The sequence below is a fragment of the Dioscorea cayenensis genome, unplaced genomic scaffold (genome assembly GCF_009730915.1).
Source record: "Dioscorea cayenensis subsp. rotundata cultivar TDr96_F1 unplaced genomic scaffold, TDr96_F1_v2_PseudoChromosome.rev07_lg8_w22 25.fasta BLBR01000236.1, whole genome shotgun sequence".
NCBI lineage: Eukaryota > Viridiplantae > Streptophyta > Magnoliopsida > Dioscoreales > Dioscoreaceae > Dioscorea > Dioscorea cayenensis.
The window spans coordinates 71489-96949 of record NW_024086627.1 but is presented as its reverse complement, the minus strand read 5'-3'; the positions used below and the strand labels follow the sequence as shown (position 1 = coordinate 96949).

At 41.3% G+C, this 25461-nt stretch overlaps 2 non-coding genes across 2 annotated transcripts; one reads left to right on the top strand and one right to left on the bottom strand.

Moving 5' to 3' along the window:
• The first annotated feature begins 17764 nt into the window (after positions 1 to 17764).
• On the top strand, positions 17765 to 17870 carry LOC120253883. Its single transcript, XR_005534451.1, has one exon. It is a non-coding gene; the product is annotated as a small nucleolar RNA R71 (small nucleolar RNA).
• A 6076-nt stretch (positions 17871 to 23946) lies between these two features.
• Positions 23947 to 24053, bottom strand: LOC120253882. The gene has a single exon (XR_005534450.1). It is a non-coding gene; the product is annotated as a small nucleolar RNA R71 (small nucleolar RNA).
• Between the last annotated feature and the right edge of the window lie 1408 nt (positions 24054 to 25461).

Sequence of the window (25461 nt, the reverse complement as noted above, 5' to 3'; positions counted from 1 at the left end):
ATTCCATAGGAATGGTGGTCATTCCCTATGGAATTTAGTATTACACGTGAAAACTATAGAAATAGGTGTTTGGACAAACTTTTTACAGGTTAAAAATTCCTATGAAATCATATGATTCCATAGGAATTTTATAAAGGGGTGGGAACCAAAAAAAAAATTTCCTTTATTTTTCGTGTGGCCACTGCAACTGAAAACCTAGGCTATCATTTCGGACTGGCCACCACGCCTCCCACTCCGTCCGCCTCCATCTTCTCCGCCATTTGGATCCCGACGACGACGGCACCGCATTGCGCCAGTTGGAGAAGAACTCCAACAATCATGGAGTTTGTGTGTTGTCAAGCTTCTTCATCTATGCTGGTTCAGTTTCAATTTGAGGGTTAGAAGAGGAGTTAAAGGATTATGCAGGAGAGATTTGGTTTTCATCCTCAGTGAGATTCAAAGGTGGCATCTTTTTCATTTGATTTGACTTGAAATCATTCTTTTCATGCTTGTTTGTGTTGGGTTTCACTGATTTTGGGTCTTTGAATCTTTCTTTTTCTTTCAGATTTAGCAAGAGCTTTGGTTTTTCATCTCATACGAGGCCAAAGGTGCAATTTTCCCCCCTTCTTTGCCTTATAAATCCTTCCTCCTGGGCTTGGTTATGCTGTGCTAAGCTAATTGTTTTTTTTACTACTTCTATGGTTCATCCTTTTGTTTATATTTGTATGTTTTTGTAGATCATGATGGGTTCTGATTCTTGAGTTGTTGAGGAAATTAGAGTTTTTTTTTTGTTGCAAAGTCACAAATTTCATTCAATTCTTATCTTTATGTTTTTGTTCTGTTTATGAGTAGTGTTCCTGACAAGTGAAATCAATCAACCATAATTCCTTGTTTCAAGATGGCTGCAAGAAATCTTTAGTAATTGTTCCTCTTTGTAATGGTTTTCTTTGATAGCATTAGAAATTGTCATGCTGTGCTTTGATCCAATATTGACTTCTTCATTTTTTTTTTCTACTTGGATTTTGATTCTTTATTATGGTTTTTTTGCTATGAAATTTTTTTGTTGATCCTTGTATTTTTCTTAATTAGTGAGTGATATGAAATGCAAATTGAAATTGTTAGATTAAGCTTTTGCTTGATGTAAAAGGAGTTTTTGTTTTTTTCCAATGCAAACTCTTGAGATTGACTTATTGAATTTTTGCATATTTACGACCGATATGATTATTAAAAAGATTTTAAAACTGCGCTTGAAGCTTGATGTGAAGCTTTTTATTTAGTTGTTCTCCACAATCATGGTTTCTGAATTTATTTGAGAGCTAATTAATATGTTTAGAATTGGTTAAGTGACGCTCATTTTAATAGTATGTTTCAATATCTTGGATTACTCTAGCTGAACATTGGCAACTCTTTCATCATATACAATAGTGTTTTTGAAATTGGTGTAGATTAGTTTGTGGCTATCATCTGCACTTGGAATAAATGGTTATGTACCAAAATTTAAAACAGTTTGGATGGCTTTATTTTATTGGAAGATGGGGCTCTAGCTTATTGTTGTGGTCCCAACATGATAGGTATAGTTTGTAATAGTTTGGAGCTTTTTGATGTTAGTTTCTGTTTTAATAGTTGCTTGAATGCATCTTACCAATTTCCCATTTTTGGTTGACAAGTCGGGCTATGCTATACTATGAGTGTAGACCATGAAAAACAATTAAATAATTTGCAAATTTGAGAAATAGAATTAGAGGTTGCCTGTTTCAAGAATGAGCCCTTGTTTATCAATAGGCTTTCTATTTTAATTAATGCTTGAACTATTCAAAATCATCTATAATAAGTTTTAAATTAATGTTTTATAGTGTTATTATGCATATCCTTATTATCATTTATGTCATCCATGAAGTTACTCGATGTCTCTACAAGAGATATTTTTAATTTATTTATTTGTTTAATATTTAGAAATTGAAAAAAATGCATTTACTTTTATAGATGACAACTCAAGAGAAGACCGACACAAGGGCTGGATGGAATGAATATCATAGGGCTCATCTAGTGAAATTATTAGGTGATTATAACGCTCCAGCAGCATCGCTCACAAAAATGGTTGGACTAAGGAGGCATGGAATAAAAATATTACGTGACATGGTAAACTTGAAAATTCCCTAATTTAAAATGCAATGTTGTACAAGTTAAAGCATTAGAGCAAGACATAAAAAAAATTTACAAGCTTCTGAAAGGGTTTACCGAATTAAGTGGTTTTTGGATGGAATTATGAAAAAATATGGTAGAAGCCACTCGAAGAAGTTTGGGCACCACTACTTGAGGTATATATTTTTATCACATAATTTACAAATTTTATGCAATAATTTCTTTTGAACATTTTTCATCAAAAATATACAGAGAAATAAAGAAGCAAGAAGATGGCATCAAAAACCCTTTCCATATTTCACAAAGATTGCAAAGAGATTTATGAGGGTAAAAAAAGTGTTGTTTACTAATATTTGCTTTTAAAGATTTGTAATAAATTTTTCTAATCATTTTGTATATTTATTACATAGGGAGATATGCAGAAGAAAGACGCTTTCGTGATGAGATTATTATGCAAATGTGCCAATGGACACTCCATCTCCAAGCATTCCGGCTCCAAATGATCCCATCCAATCATTGTCTACACCCGAAATAGAGATAGAGGATCATGATTTTGCACAAGTGGAGCCTCCATGTAGTCAACCAAATATTTCTCAACCCCAAAACTCATGTAGTGCAAGCCGACAAAGGTTAGGAGATGAAGTGCAAAGAAGGAAAAAGGACCGAAAGCGAAAAAATGTTCAAGAATCATTCTTAGAACAATATATAGATATGCGTCGAGCTGAGACGGATAGATATATTGATGCTATGAAAATGAACCGAGTAGAGGAGAAGTACACCATAGGAGAATGCATGGCGGCATTTAATGTGTTGTGTGATCACTTTCCAGATGAAGATTTTGTTAAAATTACGACATTGTTTAAAGATAAGGATAATCGTGAAATCTTCTTGAGTCTCATTAATGAAGAACGGAAAGTGTTGTGGCTTCGGCAAATGATTAATTAAAAACAATGTTATGTTTTGTGTTTTTTATATTTAGTTACATGTAAAACGTTATGTTTAATGTAAGACGTTATGTTGAAATGACTTGAATGTTTTATGTAAGACATTATGTTTGTAAGATGCATTTAATTGTTTGAGATATACTTGTTTATTTGCTGGCATGTTTTTGAATTATTTGTGGATAATCTATTACTTAATAACAAGAAAGAGGATTTTATAAATACGACAACATTGATAAAATTACATATTGATAATTGTAGCCCCAAAATAAAACAACATAGACAAACTTACACATCAATTACATTACATTTCTACGAGATAGTTACGAGTAATCATTCCACATTTGCATTGCTATTTCATCTCTTTTATGAGCACCTGCAATACGATCGAGTTCGAAAGACGTTGACATCATTTTTGATATGTATCATCTCCATTTGGGACTGAGTAACTTCCTCAGCTCCACTCATCGATTTCTTCGATTTCATCCGTGCCATTGTGTATACGTATGAAATTATGCAATACACATGCGGCAACTACTATATCGGTTTGGGGAATCTATTGGATGAAAGGTTGCAACTTTTAAGTATAGGAAATCTCATTTTCAAGACACCAATAATGCGTTCAACATGATTTCTCAATGAAGCATGTCGCAAATTAAATAGTTCTTTGTAATTACTTGGTCTACATCCTGCCCGTCCTTGCTCCTGTAAGTGATAACGCACACCCCGGTATGGAGCAATAAATTTTGGAGTATTTGCATAACCTGCATCCACTAGGTAATATTTATTGGGGGGGACATGGAATCCGTGATCGATTGAATGCTGAAGTACTCTAGCATCAGAAGCAGAACCTTCCCAACCAGCCCGAACATATACAAAACGTAGGTTAAAATCGCATGCGACCATGACATTCTGGGATAATGTTTGTTTTCTATTTCTATAAGGATCTTGCAAGGCCAAAGAAATAGTGATTGGAACATGTGTTCCATCAATAGCACCAATACAATCCTAAAATAAAAAACCCATAATATTTGTTAAGAGAATATATAAAAAACGTAAATAATAAATAAAAAAAGACAAGTATAAAGATTTCTAACCTTGAAATATGGATGTCTATTATTCTGGATAACTGGTGATGTAGTTGTTGGTGGCAATTCTATATATGTAGTCGCAAGAGTAGTAATAGCTTGAAGAACTTTTTTAAAATAACGGCTAACCGTTTCAGCTGAATGTTGAAAAACGTTCTTGCACGTCACACAGTTACTAGCATTGTGCGCAAGAGTGTACATAAACATTGCTAGTTGTTCCTTGATTGTAACCCTTTTCGAGCTTTGAAGAAGAGATCTTTCTCTTAAACAATTAGCAAGTGCGTGAAATATACGAGGCTCCATACGAAATTCACGCTTACAACGTGCCTCATGACCTTCAAGAATTTCTTGAACATATGCATCGCCTGTTAATATTGATGTATGACAAGGCCTAGTTTCTGAACTTACAGGAAATAAACTTGGTAAAATGGTGAACATGAATTCGTCATCATCTTCATTAATATTTCTCCATTGATCCAGATCCATATTGAAGCAAAAGACTTTGAGATGTAAAAATTTAAGTTGAAGAGAGATAAATTTACAAATGCCATAAGAGTGTTGGCTTTAAATAGAGAGAAATTGTTAACGGTTAGTTTTTGAAAAACTCTAACGGCTAGTTTTTCAAAAATTTCAACGGCTAGTTTTTTTTTTCAAAATTAAAAATCCCTATGGAAAAATTCCTGCGCACATCCAAACACTGATTCTGTAGGAATTTTTCCTGTAGTAAATTCCATAGGAATCATTTCTGAATCCTGTGGAATAAAATTCCTACATAAAAATTTACTATGCATCCAAACAGGCCCTTAGTGTCTTGATTTTTAGATGCTTGTGCTGTGATTTTATTTGAGGTTTTGAGTATTCATCGTGTGTTTTCGTGTAGATTTGGTGAAGTTGGTCGTTTGAGCTTTATTTCATGTTTTTCACTGGTAAAACTTGCATAATAGGGCAGGCTCTTAGTGTGTAAACATGTTCGAGAATTTCTGCAGAGCTCCCAGACGTTTTTCTAAGTCATCCAAAGAAAATGCACGGGCGTGTGGTATTTCCGCACGCCCGTGGATTTGCACTATGAGCCCATCCAGAGAAGGCGCAGGGGCGTGCGGCTGCCCCTGTGAACGACCATGCAAATATCACACGCCCAAGGGTAATTTCTGCACGGGCGTGTGATTTCTGCAGAGTTTAGCAGATTATCCCGAGAGCACATAGGGGTGTGAACTCGCCCCTGTGGGTGACCTTGTGAACTTCGCACGGGCGTGGATAATTTCCAAACGGCCGTGCGAATCTCCGTAGAGGAGCTCTCTCCATCGCGAGAAGGCACAGGGGCGTGCGTTTGCCCCTGTGAAGTGGACCTGTGAATGTTCACACCCGTGTGGCATTTCCGCACGAGTGTGCGGAACACTTAGGAATTTTCTCAGATGTCTAGAGAAGCCCGCAGGGCGTCGCGGCTGCTCCTGTGGGTCGGGCGCACTGGCATGGGTATTTTCCGCACGGCCGTGCGAGAGCATTCAGAGTCAATGGGTGCTTTTCTGAGAGCGCACAGGGGCATGCACCTACCCCTGTGCAATTTTCCTATGGAGACGCACGGGCGTGTGTAATTTCCGCACGCCCGTGGGAATGCGCAGAATTCCAAGAGACGCGAATTTTTCTTTAAAAATCCTTGCGATTTTTCTTCCTCTTCATCTTCAACCACCAAAAAACCACTCCTGATTAATTTCTCGGCCGTTGATTGTTGTGTTACGGGGATTTCAAGCAAATTATCATACCGAATTCAAGGTTTTCATACCAATCTTTTTCTTTTCTTTCGGTGAATCTTTAATCCCTTTTCAATTTGCCATTTCTTGTTTTAGTAAATCAAACAACTTGAGTTGCGTTAAATTTTGATTTAAAAGGGTCTATGCATGTTCAGAGAGCATTTTAACAAGGTTTTACATTGTATTTTTTGTTATTGAAAATGGAAATGCTATTGTGCGGTTTTTCACGCCCTACAGATCCACAAGGGTGTGGATAATTTCCACAAGCTAGTGTGGAATTCTACAATATTCTATGACTCAGCGTCTTTGATCATCTCTTCACTATTCCTTGCAGGCATGGCACCGCACGTGAAGAAGAAAGATGGCAAGCGCCCTAGGAAACCTTCACCCAAATTGGCACACATTGTATTTCCGGATCCCGAGCATCAAGCTCGTTTCGAGTGACTATCAGGGCTTAGGTTTGGCCAATCCTGTTTCGTGGACCTTAGTGTGTTAAACGGGGTCCAACGGGGTGATGAGTTTGTTAGGGAGCTGGAGTCGCTAATGGCTTTTGGAGGGTTGCAGAGGCTGTTGTCTATACGAGAGCCAGTTTTCTGACCGCTAACTTTGGAGGTGCTGGCATCTTTTGAGTTTGTCGATGACATACAGTTTAGAGTATTCGGTCGTTAATTCGCCATCAGCATTTTTGAGTTTTCTATTCGCATGGGTTTGTACGACGAGGCATATATAGTAACTGAGGAGTATGGACATCCACCAACAGATTTCCCGGGCACCTTAACCCCACAGCAAGCCTATCAGGTATTGTGTGGACCGGGGCAGCATGAACCAGGCGTGTCCAAAGCCACATGCCTATCTAGACTGAGCTGCAGGTATTTGTTTGTTGTCCTTAGCAGGTTTGTGGATGGCCGTGTGACAAGGTCCCCTTGCGTATATACCGCAAGTGCACAGGTTTGTTGAAGTAATAATAATGGGTGAGCGGGTATCGAATCCACAGGGAGTAGGAAATAAAAACACTTAATTCGCTTCTTAGCTATGTGAAAGATCAATAGTGATAATTGTGACAATGATTCAATTCTCAAAATTAAAAGCAACAAGTAAGAGAGCACGAGTAAAGGAAGAGGTAAGGCAATCGATAAAGATGGGGTACTCAGATAATTCTCCACCTAGGATAATTGTTTCAAGTGCAAGAACCCTCTATTATGCTTCCTAATCAATGCAATGGTGAGTCGTGGAAATCCTTAATTACATAGTCCAACATCTAAGGTCAACTATGCCTAACTCTATACATGTCCCGGAGGAGAGATTAGATAACCTCTGAACCTCACACTCGCATAGAGTTGCAATGAGCCCTAGGGATTCCAAGTGATAAATCACTTCCTAATTATAGACCTAACCCTTTGGCCAAGATGGAAGATCCCTAACCATGATTAAGCCCTAGATACTAAGATCACCTCAACGCTTCACTCCATTGCACGGACAACTAAGCCCCAGCTGAAGTTCATCCCTTAGACCATTCACTCTATTGTGACCGCAAAGAACTCGAGGAACGGAGGTAGAATCTATCACGTCAAAGGGGAAAGGGGACGCTCTTGTACCTCTCAACTCACCCTCTCAACCCTCTCTAACCTAGCTTTGCCTAACGCTCGTGGTGTGTCACTCACTCACAAGGTTACCAATAAGAACTCTCAACCTAGTGTCACTCTAGGGGAAATGTTCATACAATCAAGCATTCAAGGTTGGAACTCACAATAAACATCAATTAATTGAAAGCATAATAAAGAAATTCAATGAAACAAATACATCCTAGGGTTCACAAATACCCAAGTACCCACTAGGGTTTAGCTCTCCATAGAGCTAAGTACAATCAAAGAAATAGAATGTAAAAGCAATGAATCCATAGAAAAACCCCCTCGATGGTCATGTCGATGGTCGTGTGGAGAGTCCTCTACTCATCGTCCAAGGATTCCCTCTTCCGGTATAGGATACGCCTCAACGGAAGCTCCCCTGCCAACCTTCTTCCTAAGGAATGACGATGTTAGAGCTGTAGAACCTCTCCAAAACCCTAGCCGAAGCCCTCTCTCAAGTTGGGGAAAAGATGGAGAAACGAATGCTGAAATCGGGGCTGAATCGGCTTTAAATAGTGCTAGAATCGGGCGACTACACGGGCCTGTGGATTTTACACACGCCCATGCGGAATTTCCACACGGGCGTGTATAATTTCCACACGCCCGTGTGGATTTTCTGAATTCCTGTTTTCTTGGCCGGCTGTGAACAGTAACTACTACAGTACTCTGCCAAAAAAAATACTCTGAAATCCACTTTTCATTGAGATAACATAAACTGGCACACGTTTATGCCGTGGATCGCTTTGCTTCTTCAATGACGGATAAGTTGATGGAGATCTTATTCTATGTGCATAAGTCGGAATGCTTGAGTGTGACTGCCCTTGTCCCCCTCCAAATGGTTGTGCTAACTCAAATACGGGAAGGTTTGGAAACACTCTAGCATCTCGCACCCGATTTATATCTTCGCGTTTGAACTTTAGCAAGATTTCCTCCAAAATCTGTGCATTGTGATCCACATTGGCTTCTTTCCTTCATAATTGGTTTCACAACCCAACCTACATAAAAGTAATATAAAAACACACATATTAGTGTAAAAACCTGAGAAAAGTAATGCTCAACATAAGGAAAGAATGCTTCGCATTCATATCGCACAAGCACTTATCATGTACCTCTTGACTCACCCTCTCAACCCTCTCCAACCTAGCTTTGCCTAACGCTCGTGGTGTGCCACTTACTCACAAGGTTACCAATGAGAACTCTCAACCCTAGTGTCACTCTAGGGGAAATGTTCATACAATCAAGCATTCAAGGTTGGAACTCACAATAAACATCAATTAATTGAAAGAATAATAAATAGATTCAATGAAACAAATACATCCTAGAGTTCACAAATACCTAAGTACCCACTAGGGGTTTAGCTCTCCATGGAGCGAAGTACAATCAAAGAAATAGAATGTAAAAGCAATGAATCCATAGAAAACCCCCTCCATGGTCGTGTCCATGGTCTTGGGGAGAGTCCTCTACTCGTCGCAAGGGATCCTTTGTCCGGCCTAGGATACACCTCGCCGGATCGGTGCCGACGAAAACTCTCCCAATAACCTTCTTCCAAACGACCCGCGATATCAGAGCCGTAGAACATCTCCAAACCCCTAGCCAATACCCCTCAAAACCCTAGCCGAAACCCTCTCTCAAGTTTGGGAAAAGATGGAGAAAAGAATACTGAAATCGGGGCTGAATCGTCTTTTAATAGGGCTGGAATCGGGCGACCATACGGGCCTGTGGATTTTACACACGCCCATGTGGAATTTCCACACGGGCGTGTATAATTTCTAGATGCCCGTGTGGATTCTCTGAATTCCTATTTTCTTGGCCAGCTGTGAACAGTGCTGCTACATCACTTTTCTACAGTGTTACTACAGTGCTATGCTACAGTATCCGCCCCGAATATCTTCCTGAATCCATACTTTCATCGGGGTAACGCAAACGGGCACACGTTCACGTCGTGGATCACTTGCTTCTTCAATGATAGACAAGTTGGTGGAGCTCTTATTCTATGTGCATACATCGGAATACTCGAGTGTGACTGCCCTTGTGCCCCTCCAAATGGATGTGCCAACTCAAATACGAGGAGATTGGCACACACTCTAGCATCTCACACACGACCTATGTCTTCGCGTTTGAACTTTAGCAAGATTTTCCCCAAAATCGGTGCATTATGATCCACATTGGCTTCTTTCTTTCATAATCGGCCTCACAACCCTACCTGCACGAAAGTAACATAAAAACACACATATTAGTGTAAAAACCCGAGAAAAGTTATGCTCAACATAAGGAATGAACGCTTCGCATTAATATCGCACAAGCACTTATCACCGTGGCGACAACACTAGTGTTTTGTGACAGCAGGGACTACTTTATTTATATTCCATGGTGAGGTCCGTACCCATTCATCTAGGGCACATTGTGGCGGTGTATATGTGATACCAGGGCCAGAGTGGGAGAGTAGGAGTATTATTTGCTGGTCCTTACATTACTAGACTCATTCTGGGGATGGGGTTCAGAGCTGCAATGCGGTATGCCGATCAGATAGTTCTTCCTTCTCTCCTTGGACTCGATACGCTCTGGATGATGGGAGTGGTACGCAAATATGGACCTGGAGCTTACATTTTGGCCACACCCACCACTGAGACCACTGAGGGTGGAGGAGATGCAGCGGGAGATTCCGCCCCGGTGGTGGCCGAGACCCCACCACAGCCAGGTACCCTTTCAGGAGCTTATGATTATATTGAGAAGCTCGAGAGCACCATAGGCATATTGCATTCTGAGATCATCGAGATCCGGGTGATACAGTCAGCCCAGTATACCGATCTTATGTCCCATTTCGATTTCCTACAACAGCTATTGAGATGTAGACCCTCAGCTCCTCCAGCATCTTCCCCAGCACCTATACCAGCACCGGTGGACCTACCATGTACGTCCTCACCACCATCAGCGGCAGAGGACCTAGAGCGCGACACCGATATTTGATTATTTTTCCATTTCTTTACTTTATGCACTTTATTTTGGACTTGTTCACTCAGAAAGGACTCTCCTTCTTAGTTTATTTTCATTTTGCATCTCGAGTTGTATTCCGTGTTCTATATTTTATATACTCGAGTTATTTTGTTTTTATTGAGCTTCACTGAACCCCCTCGTGTAAGCGTGCAGATGGTCTTGTCATCTTAGGAATTGAGACTTTGTCATGGGCACGGCCAAAGTGCTTCAGCACTTGGCCGTGTGAGCTTCACAACCTGTTGGAACACTACTCCCAAGGAGTTAGCTTCGTCAAACGTGACACTAGGTATCAGGGGAGTATTATTTTGATTGCTTCTCTAACATATATTCTTGATTGATATACATTATGAGTGAGCTTGCATGTGCACATTGGGGACAATGTACAACTTAAGTGGGGGAGTTTCATAGTGCACACATCTTTTCTATTGTTCTTGATTGATATACATGCTCACATAGTCAATGGTGGTTCACCTTAATTGCATTGATTGCATTCTTGAGTTTAGAAGAATTTTCAACATTGAATGTCTTCATGCTCTAGTTTTATTTGAATTTTTAGGAATTTTTGCACGATTTACATTCGTTGCACTACTCACCCTTTAAACTCTTTTGGAAACTCATGCTCGATGTTAAAGGGACTAGTTATAGTTGTTTCTTATGTTAAATTCTGAAAAAAAAAATTGAAAATGAAAAGAATGAACAAAATTGTTTTCTTGTTTTTATTGCATTTTGGGTGGAAACAGCTACCACCTATGAAGTATGAAGCTACTCTCATAAGTAGGATACTAGTTATGCCCTAAAGAGAGAAAGAGCTATATTATAGGATGAGTGAAAGTTACCACTCCGGTAGAAAAGAGCTACCACCTCTAAAGTGTGAAAGCCACCTTAGCTACCACCTCTAATGTGTGAAGCTACTACTGTCTTTGAAATTGGTGTTGTGTTCTTGTTGTAGATAAATAAGTCCCTTGTACTTAGAGCTTTGACGAGTATACTTTGGGTTGACTTGAGTGAGTCCACACACTTTCACGATTTCGGGTTTGTTGTCGTTTTTTATTCAAGTTTTTAGCTAGAGCTTCGATTTTTTATGTTTAATGTTGAAATTTTACTTACTTGTAGAATGCTCTCTTTGCATACTTTGGTGAACCTAAGGCTAAGCACTTCTAATATTTCCTTCATCTATGCATAAAATGTTTAATTTTTGCTTGAGGACAAGCAAAAGCTTAAGTGTGGGGGAGTTTGATAAGTGCTTGTGCGATATGAATGCAAAGCATTCTTTCCTTATGTTAAGCATTACCTTTCTAGGGGTTTTACACTAATATGTGTGTTTTTATGTTGCTTTTATGCAGGTAGGGTTATGAGGCCGATTATGAAGGAAAGAAGCCAATGTGGATCATAATGCACCGATTTGTAGGAAATCTTGCTAAGGTTCAAACGCGAAGACATAGGTCGGGTGTGAGATGTTAGAGGGTGTGCCAACCTCCTCGTATTTGAGTGAGCATAACCATTTGGAGAGGCACAAGGGCAGTCATACTCAAGCATTCTAACTTATGCATATAGAACAATATCTCTACCAACTTTTCCATCATTGAAGAAGCATAGCAGCACTGTTCACAGCCGGCCGAGAAAGCTGTAGAACAGAGAATCCACACGGGCATCTACAGGGACATGTGGATCCCCGATTCCAGCCCTATTTAAAGCTAATTCAGCCCCGATTTCAGCATTCTTTTCTGCATCTTTTCCCCAACTTGAGAAAGGGCTTCGGCTAGGGTTTTGAGAGGTATTAGCTAGGTTTTGGAGAGGTTCTACGGCTCCGACATCGTCATCTCTTTGGAAGAAGGTTGGTAGGGGAGCTTCCATCGAGGCATATCCTATACCGGACAAGGGAATCTTTGGACGACGAGTAGAGGACTTTCCACAAGACCATTGACATGACTATCGAGGGTGTTTTCTATGGATTCATTGCTTTTACATTCTATTTCTTTGATTGTACTTAGCTCCATGGAGAGCTAAACCCCTAGTGGGTACTTGGGTATTTGTGAACCCTAGGATGTATTTGTTTCATTGAATCTCTTTATTATGCTTTCAATTAATTGATGTTTATTGTGAGTTCCAACCTTGATTGCTTGATTGTTTGAACATTTCCCCTAGAGTGACACTAGGGTTAAGAGTTCTCGTTCGTAACCTTGTGAGTGAGTGACACACCACGAGCGTTAGACAAAGCTAGGTTGGAGAAGGTTGAGAGGGTGAGTAGAGAGGTACAGGAGCGTCCCGTTTCCCCTCCTACGTGATAGATTCTACCTCCGTTCCTCGAGTTCTTTGCGGCCACAATAGAGTGAATGGTCTAAGGGATGACCTTCCACTGGGGCTTAGTTGCTGGTGCAACGGAGTGAAGCGCAGAAGTGATCTTAGTATCTACGGCTTAATTGTGGTTAGAGACCTTCCACCTGGACCAAAGGGTTAGGTATACAATTAGAAATAGATTTATCAATTGGAATCCCTAGAACTTATTGCAATTCTATGTGAGTGCGAGGTTGAGAGGTTATTCAATCTCTCCTCCAGGACATGTATAGAGTTAGATTTGGGACTATGTAATTTAGGATTTTCACGACTCACTTGAATTGATTAGGAAGCATAATAGAGGGTTCTTGCACTTGAAATGATTGTCCTAGGTGGAGCAATATCCGGGTGCCCCATCTTTATCGATTGTCTTACCTTCTCCTTTATTTCTGCTCTCTTACTTGTTGTTTTTACTTTTGAGAACTGAATCATTATCACACATATCACTATTCATTTTTCACAAAGCTAAGAAGCGAATTAAGTGTTTTTATTCCCTACTCCCTGTGGATATGATACCCGCTCATCCAGGATTATTACTTCGACAAACCCGTGCACTTACGGGATATACGCAAGGGGACCTTGTCAACATGTTCACGGGCACTTTCTCCTTGTACACTCCAACCAACCCATCATTATGATTTTTGCATTAATTTGTTAAATTCTATCTTCAATGCACTTTTAAGCGCTTTTGAGTTCCTTTGTTGTTTTCTCTACCTTAAAGTGAACTATTGTAGCAAGTTTTATACGTGGGGACATGAGATATAGAATGTGCATGTGAAAAGAAAAAGAAAGAGTCTATGACAGTATTCCTCTGCTAGTATAGCATGAATGCGTCTATGTAGACTGTATTCGAGTACGTTGGGTGGCTCTTATGCCTAATCAGCATGTGCATCCTTCAGAAAGATTGTAAAAATGTTTGTGCAGTCTACGTTAGTCGGACTCAGAAAAAAAAAGGTGTATGTTGTATATATGTGTGAAAGAAATAAAGTATCTCTCTTGTTCCCCTGATGCTTGCTACGTAGCCACTTGAAAGTTAGAGTTTTACCTAGGAAATAGAGGATTCTTAATTGCGTATTAAGGATGTCTTAAGCGTCTTAATGTCATTTTCATTTTGTGTGGGGTGAATGGGCATCTTGGGGTAATCAAGGGTGTGGAGGTTAAGGGGGAGTTAGCACACACACTCACAGGAGCACTCTAGATAACACATAACTATTATCACTTCATTATTCATTGAACAACTCACGTCTTGATTTCTGTCCATTCGTGCTTGTGGAGTCCTTTACGCTTGAGCTTGAGGTCATGCATTTAGCCATTTATCTTCTTGCCCCTATTCTTCATTTTTGTTTGCTTGGGGACAAGCAAACGCTTAGGTGTGGGGATGTTTGATAAATGTCTAAATGTACGTATTTTACGTACCAATGCGCATGTTTGATAAGTGCTTGTGTGATATTAATGCGAAGCATTCTTTCCTTATGTTGAGCATTACTTTTCTTGGGTTTTTACACTAATATGTGTGTGTTTTATGTTACTTTCGTGCAGGTAGGGTTGTAAGGCCGATTATGAAGGAAAGAAGCCAATGTGGATCATAATGCACCGATTTTGGGGAAAATCTTGCTAAAGTTCAAACGCGAAGACAAAGGTCAGGTGTGAGATACTAGAGTGTGTGCCAACCTCCTCGTATTCGAGTTGGCATATCAATTTGGAGGGGCACAAGGGCAGTCACACTCGAGCATTCTGACTTATGCACATAGAACAAGAGCTCCACCAACTTGTCTATCATTGAAGAAGCAAGTGATCCACGACGTGAACGTGTGCCCGTTTGCGTTACCCAGATGAAAGCATAGATTCGGGAAGCTATTCAGGCTATATACTGTAGCAGAGCACTGTAGCAAAGTACTGTAACAACACTGTTCACAGCCGGCTGAGAAAACAGGAATTCAGAGAACCCACACGGGCGTGTGGAAATTATCCACGCCCGTGTGGAAATTCCACATAGACGTGTGAAAGATCCACATGCCCGTGTGGTCGACCGATTCCAGCCCTATTTAAAGCCGATTCAGCACCGATTTCCGCATTCTTTTCTCCATCTTTTTTCCAACTTGAGTGAGGGTTTCGGCTAGGGTTTTGAGAGGTATTGGCTATGGTTTTGGAGGTTTTCTACGGCTCCGACATCGTCATTCTTGAGGAAGAAGGTTGGTAGGGGTGCTTCCGTCGAGGCGTATCCTATACCGGACAAGGGAATCCTTGGATGACGAGTAAAGGAATTTCCACAAGACTATCGACACGACTATCGAGTGGGTTTCTCTATGGATTCATTGCTTTTATATTCTATATCTTTGATTGTACTTAGCTCCATGGAGAGCTAAACCCCTAGTGGGTACTTGGGTATTTGTGAACCCTAGGATGTATTTGTTTCATTGAATCTCTTTATTATGCTTTCAATTAATTGATGTTTGTTGTGAGTTCCAACCTTGAATGCTTGATTGTATGAACATTTCCCCTAGAGTGACACTAGGGTTGAGAGTTCTTGTTGGTAACCTTGTGAGTGGGTGACACACCACGAGCGTTAGACAAAGCTAGGTTGGAAAGGGTTGAGAGGGTGAGTCGAGAGGTACAGGAGCGTCCCCTTTCCCCTCCGACGTGATAGATTGTACCTCCGTTCCTCGAGTTCTTTGCGGCTATAATAGAGTGCATGGTCTAAGGGATGACCCTCCGCTGGGGCTTAGTTGCGTGTGCAATGGAGTGAAGTGTTGAGGTGATCTTAGTATCTAGGGGTTAATTGTGGTTAGGGACCTTCCACCTGGACCAAAGTGTTAGGTCTATAATTAGGAAGAGATTTATCACTTTGAATCCCTAGAGCTCATTGCAACTCTATTCGAGTGCGATGTTGAGAGGTTATCTAATCTCTCCTCTGGGACATGTATAGAGTTAGGCATAGTTGACCTTAGGTTGGGGACTATGTATTTAAGGATTTTCATGACTCACCATTGCATCAATTAGGAAGCACAATAAAGGGTTCTTGCACTTAAAACGATCATCCTAGGCGGAGCAATATCCGAGTACCCCATCTTTATCGATTGCCTTACCTCCTCCTTTACTTGTGCTTTCTAACTCGGTTTTTTTACTTTTGAGAATTCAATCATTGTCACACTTATCACTATTGATCTTTCACATAGCTAAGAAGCGGATTAAGTGTTTTTATTCCCTACTCCCTGTGGATTCGATACCCACTCATCCGGGATTATTACTTCGACAAACCCGTGCACTTGCAGGATATACACAAAGGGACCTTATCAATGTTTATTGTATTTTATTGAGAAATCGAAGCCTTTTTAATGGTTTAATCATTTTATTTTATGTTTTAGGCACAAAGGGGGCCTAGGTGAGCTCAACGACGGAATGTAAGAAGAAATCGACATTGAAAACGTCATTTTTGGATCCCGGCACTGTACATGCACTATAGCAGGCCGGAACATGAAAATTTCAGAAAAAGTCTAAGTCTAGATTTCCTTACAGAAGTGATTTTTGACCATCCTTGCGAGGCGAGATTGTGAGCATGAGGCCACCCTGTGGGAAGCCCGAGTTCATCCCTTTATAATCATTGTTAGGGTTTCTTTTGAGAAAAGGAAGCCTTCTTCTTGGAGCTCAGCACCACCACACCAAATAGGAGCTAGAAGTATAGTTTTGTGGGCATTTCCACAGAGGATTCAATGAGGAGAGCGCGATTTTGGGCGAGATCTACTCCTAGGGCTTGTGTAGAGGAGGTTGAAGACAAGAGAAGCCACCTCTTGTGTGGTGTCTTTGGAAGCTTCTCCGGCCTTCATTCTTTGAGGGAGTGTTTCTCATGTTTTGTTTGGTTGTTTGCATGGATTTCTTGTTGTATTTGATGACTATGAACAACTAAACCCCAAGGTCACCGGATGTAGGTGAACCTTGTGGGTGAACTTGTGCTTGTATAGATGCTTGGTTCTTTCTATTGTATTTTGGCTTGTTTGTGATCCTTGCTTGGTGTATTTGAATGCTTTGGTATGCATGAGAACTCGGTATATCAATTCTTAGGTAATACTAGGTTGCATGACCATTGCCCTAGTGTTAGACTCACCATGCTTGGAAGGGAAACACGTATAAATACACCGTGACCATCAGGTATTTATACCACTCCAATTCTAGGGTTAAGTATTAGCTTGTATTCTAACCCTTACTTGAGAAAACCACCTTTCCCATTGCAATCGTAGGAGGAATTGGGCGGAAGAGATTTTGTATTCAATACTCGTAGCAGATTAGGGGTCAATTGCCATGACCATTGGGTTGACCTAATCTAGGGTTTTCTGGGTCCAACTAGCCAATTGTATGTCAGTTCTGCCATCCTGCACACTTTAGTAGCCCCTAAGAGGATCCTCATCTACGACTGCTTTCTTTCCTTGATTATCCCCCATATCTTGCCTTCATTGTTAGCATTTTCTTTGCATTTTACTTGTTTATTTGTTTTATCACTATCACATTCAAACTTTGAGGTTAAACAACATAGCGAAGAGGAAGTAAGAGTAGCTTCTCGGACCCTTGCGAATATGACCCCCTCGTACTCGCACGAGGAGTATTACTTGGTGATCCCGTGCGCTTGCGGGGAAGTGATCATGGCCGCTACTCTGTTTGAAGTAAGAAGATCTAACTTCTTACTCAATGATTCCACTTGAGCCGCCAACGAAGTTACTGCATCTATTTCATGGAGACTGACCACTTTTTTCTTCTCCCTGGTATTCTATTGGTAGCTGTTTAACCCCATTTCTTCAATTAATTAATGGGTCTCACCGGGGGTCTTGCTACCTAAGGTACATCCTGCTGCCGTATCCAAGAGTTGCCTTGTAGTCAGATTCAGACCATTGTAAAAGGTCTGAAGAATCATCCACTCCCAGACTTAGTGTTGCGGGCACTTTCTCAGGAGCTCCTTAAACCTTTCCCACATATCAAATAGAGACTCCAATTCCAATTGTACAAAGGATAAGATCTCATTCCTAAGCTTTGCAGATTTTCTGGGAGGGAAATAATGGCCAAGAAAGCTTCTACCATCTCCTCCCATGTGGTAATTGATGCTCTAGGTAATGAGTGTAGCCATTGCTTCATTCTCCCTTTCAAGGAAAATGGAAAGGCTCTCAACTTGGTGGCATCATCTGTTACCCCATTTATCTTTAGCATATCACACACCTCGAGAAAGTTCTTTATATGACTGTTTGGATCCTCATCAGCCAAAAAATTGAACTGTGCTGATTACTGCAACATATGGATGAATGCCGGCTTCAGCTCGAAGCACTGAGCTGTAATTGGGGTACGCACAATGCTTGATTGTGTCCACAATACTGAAGGTTTAGCATAATCGGATAATGTCTGCTGCTGCTCATTTTGTTCTGCCATGTTTTTAAATTCTTCTACTTCCAAATCAGCTAGATTAGACTGTTCTTGCACAGGTCCTTTCCCTTTTCTTCTAAGTGTACGTTCTAGCTCGGGATCTCCTTTAATCATTATGGAGGGGTTCTCTCAAGTCATAACCTGGAACTGTATCTAAAAAGAAAGAAAAAGAAATCAGAATGATGATAGAGTAAGAAAATATGAAATAGAATGAATAAATGAATAGCTAAGAAAACAAAGAGCAAAGTATCTCTAAAAGCCTACTCCCCAGCAACGGCGCCAAAAACTTGACACGTCCGAATATGCGTGTAAACCGGAAGTGCACAGGTGTTGAAGTAATAATCCCAGATGAGTGGGTATTGTATAAACAGAGAGTATGGAATAAAGACACTTGAGTAGTTTCTTAACTAATGTGGAAGATGAATAGTGATAAGTGTGACAAAATATGAAATTATGAAAATAAAAACAACAAGATAGAAGTCACAAGTAAAGGAGAAGGTAAGGCAATCGATAAAGATGGGGTACCCAGATATTGATCTGCATAGGACAATCGTTTCAAGTGCAAGAACACTCTATTATACTTCCAAATTGATGTAATAATGAGTCATGGAAATCCTTAATTACATTATCCTAAATCTAAGGTCACCCATGCCTAACTCTATACATGTCCCGGAGGAAAGATTGAATAACCTCTCAATCTCACACCAGCATAGAATTGTAATGACCTCTAGGGATTCCAAGTGATAAACCCTATTCCTACATATAGACCTAACACTTTGGTCAAGGTGGAAGATCCCTAGCCACAATTAAGCCCTAGGTAATAAAATAACTTCAGTGCTTCACTCCGTTGCACTCGTAACTAAGCCCAAGCGGAAGGTCATCCCTTAGCCCATTCACTATACAATGGCCGCAAAAAACTCTTGGAACATGGAGGTAGGATAGATCACACCGGAGGGGAAAGGGGACACTCTGCTACCTCTCGACTCACCCTCTCAACCCTCTCCAATCTAGCTTTGTCTAACTCTCATGGTGTGTCACTCACTGACAAGAGTTACCAACAAGAACTCTCAACCCTAGTGTCACTTTAGGGCAGTACTCATACAATCAAGACTCCAAGATTGGAACTCACAAAAGAACATCAATTAGTTGAAAGCATATTATAGATATTCAATGAAACGAATACATTCTAGGGTCAGAAATACCCAAGTACCCACTAGGGGTTTAGCTCTCCATGGAGGTAGATACAATCAATGAAATCGAATGTAAAAACAAAGCATCGATAGAAAACTCCCTCATTAGTCGTGATGATGGTCTTGTAGAAAGTCCTCTACTCGTTATAAGGGTCCCATTGTCCGGCCTAGGATACACCTCACCGGATTGGTGCTGTCGAAAACTCTCCCACTAACCTTCTTTCAAATGGCACGCGATGTCAGAGCCGTAGAACCTCTCCAAAGCCCTAGCCAATACCTCTCAATACCCTAGCCGCCATCCTCTCTCAAGTTGGGGAAAATATGTAGAAAATAATGCTGAAATTGGGCTAAAATTGGCTTTTAAAATGCTGGAATCGGGAATCCACATGCCCGTGCGAGTGCCCTTGTGGATTTTTCACACGAGGGTGTGGAATTTCCTTCCACACGCCCGTGTGGATTCTCTGCTTTCCTGTTTTCTGGGCCGGTTGTGAATAGTGCTGGTAAAGAATTCTTGCTACAGTACCGGCCAGAAATACTGCCGAATTCATGCTGTCATCGAGGTAACGCAAACGGGCTCACGTTTACGTCGTGGATCGCTTTGCTTCTTTAATAGCTGACATGTTGGTGGAGTTCTTGTTCTATATGCACAAGTCAGAATGCTTGAATGTGACAGCCCTTGTGCCCCTCCAAATAGTTGTGCTAACTCGAATACGAGGAGATTGGCACACATTCCCGCATCTCGAACCCGACCTATGTCTTCGCGTTTGAACCTGATGTGGACCTGATTGATGAGCTAGCTTGCGCCTACCTGGACAAGTGGGATGCGATGACCTAGGTGGGGCCATTTTCGTAATTTTCCTAAAGAGATAATTTTGGTGATCAGAGGACCCCATTAGTTGGAAAATAGGTCAACAAGCAAAAGTCACTTCAGCGCTTCACTCCGTTGCACTAGCAACTAAGCCCGAGCGGAAGGTCATCCCTTAGCCCATTCACTATACTATGGCCGCAAAAAACTCTTGGAACATGGAGGTAGGATAGATCACACCGGAGGGGAAAGCGGACACTCTGCTATCTCTCGACTCACCCTCTCAACCCTCTCCAATCTAGCTTTGTCTAACTCTCATGGTGTGTCACTCACTCACAATAGTTACCAACAAGAACTCTCAACCCTAGTTTCACTTTAGGGGAGTATTCATACAATCAAGACTCCAAGATTGGAACTCACAAAAAAACATCAATTAGTTGAAAGCATAATATCGTGATTCAATGAAACGAATACATCCTAGGGTTCACAAATACCCAAGTACCCACTAGGGGTTTAGCTCTCCATGGAGCTAGATACAATCAATGAAATTGAATGTAAAAACAAAGCATCCATAGAAAACCCCCTTGTTAGTCGTGATGATGGTCTTGTGAAAAGTCCTCTACTCGTCACAATGGTCCCATTGTCCAGCCTAGGATACACCTCGCCGGATCGGTGCCAACGAAAGCTCTCTCACTAACCTTCTTCCAAATGGCACACGATGTCAGAGCTGTAGAACCTCCCCAAAGCCCTAGCCAATACCTCTCAATACCCTAGCCACCATCCTCTCTCAAGTTGGGGAAAAGATGTAGAAAAGAATGCTGAAATTGGGCTAAAATTGGCTTTTGAAGGGCTAGAATCAGGAATTCAAATGCCGTGCGAGGGCCCTTGTGGATTTTTCACATGAGGGTGTGGAATTTCCTTCCACACGCCCATGTGAATTCTCTGCTTTGCTGTTTTCTCGGCAGGCTATGAATAGTACTGGTACATTATTCTTGCTACAATACCTACTACAATACCTGCCCGAAATACTCCCGAATCCATGCTTTCATCGAGGTAACGCAAATGGGTACACGTTTACATCGTGGATCGCTTTGCTTCTTTAATAGCGGACATGTTGGTGGAGATCTTGTTCTATATACACAAGTCAGAATGCTTGAATGTGACTGTCCTTGTGCCCCTCCAAATAGTTGTGCTAACTCGAATACGAGAAGATTGATACACATTCCCACATCTCGAACCCGACCTATGTCTTCGCGTTTGAACCTGATGTGGACCTGATTGGTGAGCTATCTTCCGCCTACCTGGACAAGTGGGATGCGATGGCGTAAGCGGGGTCATTTTCATAATTTTCCTAAAGAGGTAATTTTGGTGATCAGAGAACCCCATTAGATGGAAAACAGGTCAACAAGCAAAAGTCACTTCAGCGCTTCACTCTGTTGCACTCGCAACTAAGCCCGAGCGGAAGGTTATCCCTTAGCCCATTGACTATATTATGGCCGCAAAAACTCTTGGAACATGGAGGTAGGATAGATCACACTGGAGGGAAAAGGGGACATTCTGCTACCTCTCAACTCACCCTCTCAACCTCTCCAATCTAGCTTTGTCTAACTCTCATGGTGTGTCACTGTGATAAGTGTCTAAATATAGATGTTTTCATGTATATATCATATTCACTTTGCATGTATTTTGTGAGGTTTAATGCCCGTTTTGCATTTAATCATCTATTATTTACTTTGTAGGGAATAAGGAAGCCATGGAGAACAAGAAGATATCATTTGGGCGAAAAGAGAAGAAAACTGGAATTTCATACTACCCCCATACTACCCAGTATGGGGGCCATATGCACTGTGCTATATGACCCCTATACGATCCCCATATGACCCGTATGCCTCGGGGGGGGTATAAATACCAACTTTTAGGGAAGAACAAGGGACTTTTTGGCTGGACCTTTTCTTGGCCGATTTTTGGGAGATCACTTGGGAGATTTTGGATGACCTTGGGAAGGAGAAGAAGGGCAAGGAAGCTAGAAGATCAGTCAATCCCAAGGTCCAAGACTCTCAAGGTAAGAAGGCAACATCATTCAAGCGGAGATTTACCACGATTTGAAGGAAGGAGACCCGTGGCTAGAGGAAGCGTCATTTGGCACTCCTTTGGCGGGGAAAGCATCATTCGGCACATTCTTCTCCTCCTCCTCCACCATTTCATCTACGGAGTGTCATTTATGCTTTTGTTTCATGTTTTGTTTGTTTGTATTGCTTGTTGTGGGATGATGACACAGTAGACCCCCAAGGGCACCGGGTGTTGGTGAACATTGGGGGGGTTATTATCATGTATGTTGAATGATAACTTGTTAATACCATGCTTGGGTAATTTTGAGATTTAATCCATTGTTTTCATGCTAAGTGCTACACCAAGGAGAAATCCGTAGCTCCTTTATGAATGATGCATGTAGATGTAACTTGCTCGCATGTATTAAGGTCTTCAATGGATTAAAAGGTGATGCTTGTATCATCACGCCGAGAAATCGGGTGTTTGGTAGACCTCCATGTAGGTTTAATCCGAAGAAGAGTAGGTTTAATCCTAAGTGAGATTTCCTCGTACTCAATGCAATCGTAGGAATGTGGATTTGGAAGAAATTCCTATCTATGTTCGTATGGGATTAGGGTTCAATCGCCGAGAAATTGGGGTTGTTCTAATCTTGGAATCTCATGGTCCATTTTACCCTTGCATCTTTAGATCATAATCCATATTGCATGATAACCCCTCAAGGGGATCCTCACCCATAGGCCTTTGCATCTCATTTATTTTCTTGCTTGCTTATTACTTGTTCTCTCTAATTTGGTCATAATCTCATTTTAGCTTTAATTACATCTAGTAGAGTAAAAATCCATCACTTGAGATCTTAGGTTAGATAATAGCTCGAGAAGGAGTAATAGGAGATCCTTAGACCCGTGGAATACGATCCTCGTGTCTTCACGTGAGGTATTACTTGGCGATCGCGTACACTTGCGGGGAAGCAATCAAGTTTTTGGAGCCGTTGCCGGGGAACTTTAAGGAATTCTAGGAAACTTTTAGATTATTACTCTAGCCATTTCATTCTTTACTCATTTTTTATTGTTATTTTTCTTTTCCTTTAATCTTAACTTTCTATCATCTTTCTCAGTTTTGCAAGGTACTGTGCCTGACACGCTGAAATCCATCAACATTGATTACACCAGATAGTGAAATTGAAAGAACTTTGCATCGGAGATTGAGAGAGGTTGGTGATGGATCGGGTACCCAGAATATTGAAATTGACAATAGAGAGTCTTCAATCATGGCCGAAGAGCGACGCACTATATCCGAATATAAAAGACCCCAGTTCACGGGAGATGAGTTTAGTGTTCAAGCACCGACCGTGGCATCCAACAACTTTGAAATTAAAGCGAGTACAATCAGCATGGTCCAGAACTCGGTTCAATTCAATGGTCTAGCAAATGAAGATGCACATGACCACCTTTCCCGGTTCCTCCAAATTTGCTCTACATTCAAGATTAATGGAGTGTCCGACGATGCGATCCGTTTGAGACTATTTTCATTCAGTTTAAGAGACGCAGCTTATCGTTGGCTTACATCATTGTCTCCGGGGTCTATTAAAACATGGAAGGATATGGTTGAGAAGTTCCTTGGGAGATACTTTCCGCCAAGCAAAGCGGAGAAGTTGAGGCAAGAAATTTCAGCCTTTAAACAAGGGGAGTCCGAAACATTGTTTGAAGCCTATAAGAGATTCAAGGATCTCCTTAGAAGGTGCCCCCACCATAGTTTTGCCTCATGGATGCGAGTACAAATCATTTACAATGGGCTGAATTATGCTACTCACCAACTCATTGATGCCGCAGCGGGTGGTTCCCTTAGCAACAAGTATCCCGATGAGGTCGAGTAATTACTTGAGTCTATGGCAAGCAATGAATCACATTGGGCCTCAAGAGGATCTACACAAAAGACTGCTGGGCTTTATAAAGTTACAAGCAATGATGCCTTGGCCGCGATGTTGATGTGTTGACTCAAAAGCTTGATCTTCTTATGGGCAGTAGTTCGAAGTCAAAATCAGTGATGAATTGTAGCACTTGTGGTGGTGGGCATGATGCAGCCCAATGTCCAATTGCTAGCTCCTCAGTTGCGTCCATTGAGAATGTTGACTACATTGGAGGGCAATGAAACCAAGGGAACCCATATAGCTCAACTTACAATCCAGGGTGGAAGAACCACCCAAATTTTTCATGGAACCAAGGCCAACAACAGTAAAGGGGTACACCATCTCAAGGATCTCAATTCCAACAATCGGCCTTTGAGAGGAAGTTTTCTACTGAAGAGGTCCTTGCCAAGTTCATGCTCAGTACCAATGACAGGTTCAATAGTCTAACTAGTAGCATGGATGCACAATTTGGCAAGGTGAATGCTCAACTCACTCAGCACGCCGAACAGTTCAGTGAGATATGTTCTGTTTTGAGAAACCTCCAGGCTTCTGTGAAATCTCTTGAGCATCAATTGGGGGAACACGCAAAAACACACTCTGAATGTCCTCTAGGTTGTCTTCCAAGCAACACGGAAGATAATCCAAGGGAACACTGATAAGTGCTTATGCGATATGAATGCGAAGCGTTCATTCCTTATGTTGAGCATTACTTTTCTCAGATTTTTACATTAATATGTGTGTTTTTATGTTACTTTTATGCAGGTAGGGCTGTGAGGCTGAGTATGAAGGAAATAGGCCAATGTGTATCATAATGCACTTATTTTGGAGGAGATCTTGCTAAAGTTCAAATGCGAAGACATAGGACAGGGGTGAGATGCTAGAGTGTGTGCCAACCTCCTCGCATTCGATTGAGCACATCCATTTGGAGGGTCATAAAAGTAGTCACACTAGAGCATTCTGACCTATGCATATAAGAACAAGAGCTCCACCAACATGTATATCATTGAAGAAGCAAGTGATTCAAGACGTGAACCTGTGCCCGTTTGCGTTACCCCGACGAAAGTATGGAATTGGGAAGTTATTCAGCTTGAATACTGTAACAGAGAACTATAGCAAGTATTGTAGCAGCACTGTTCACAGCCGGCAGAAAAATCAGAGAAAAAGAGAATCCACACGGGTGTGTGGAAATTATCCACGCCCGTGTGGAAATTCCGCACGGGCGCGTGTAGCGTCCACGCCCGTGGAGTTGCCCGATTC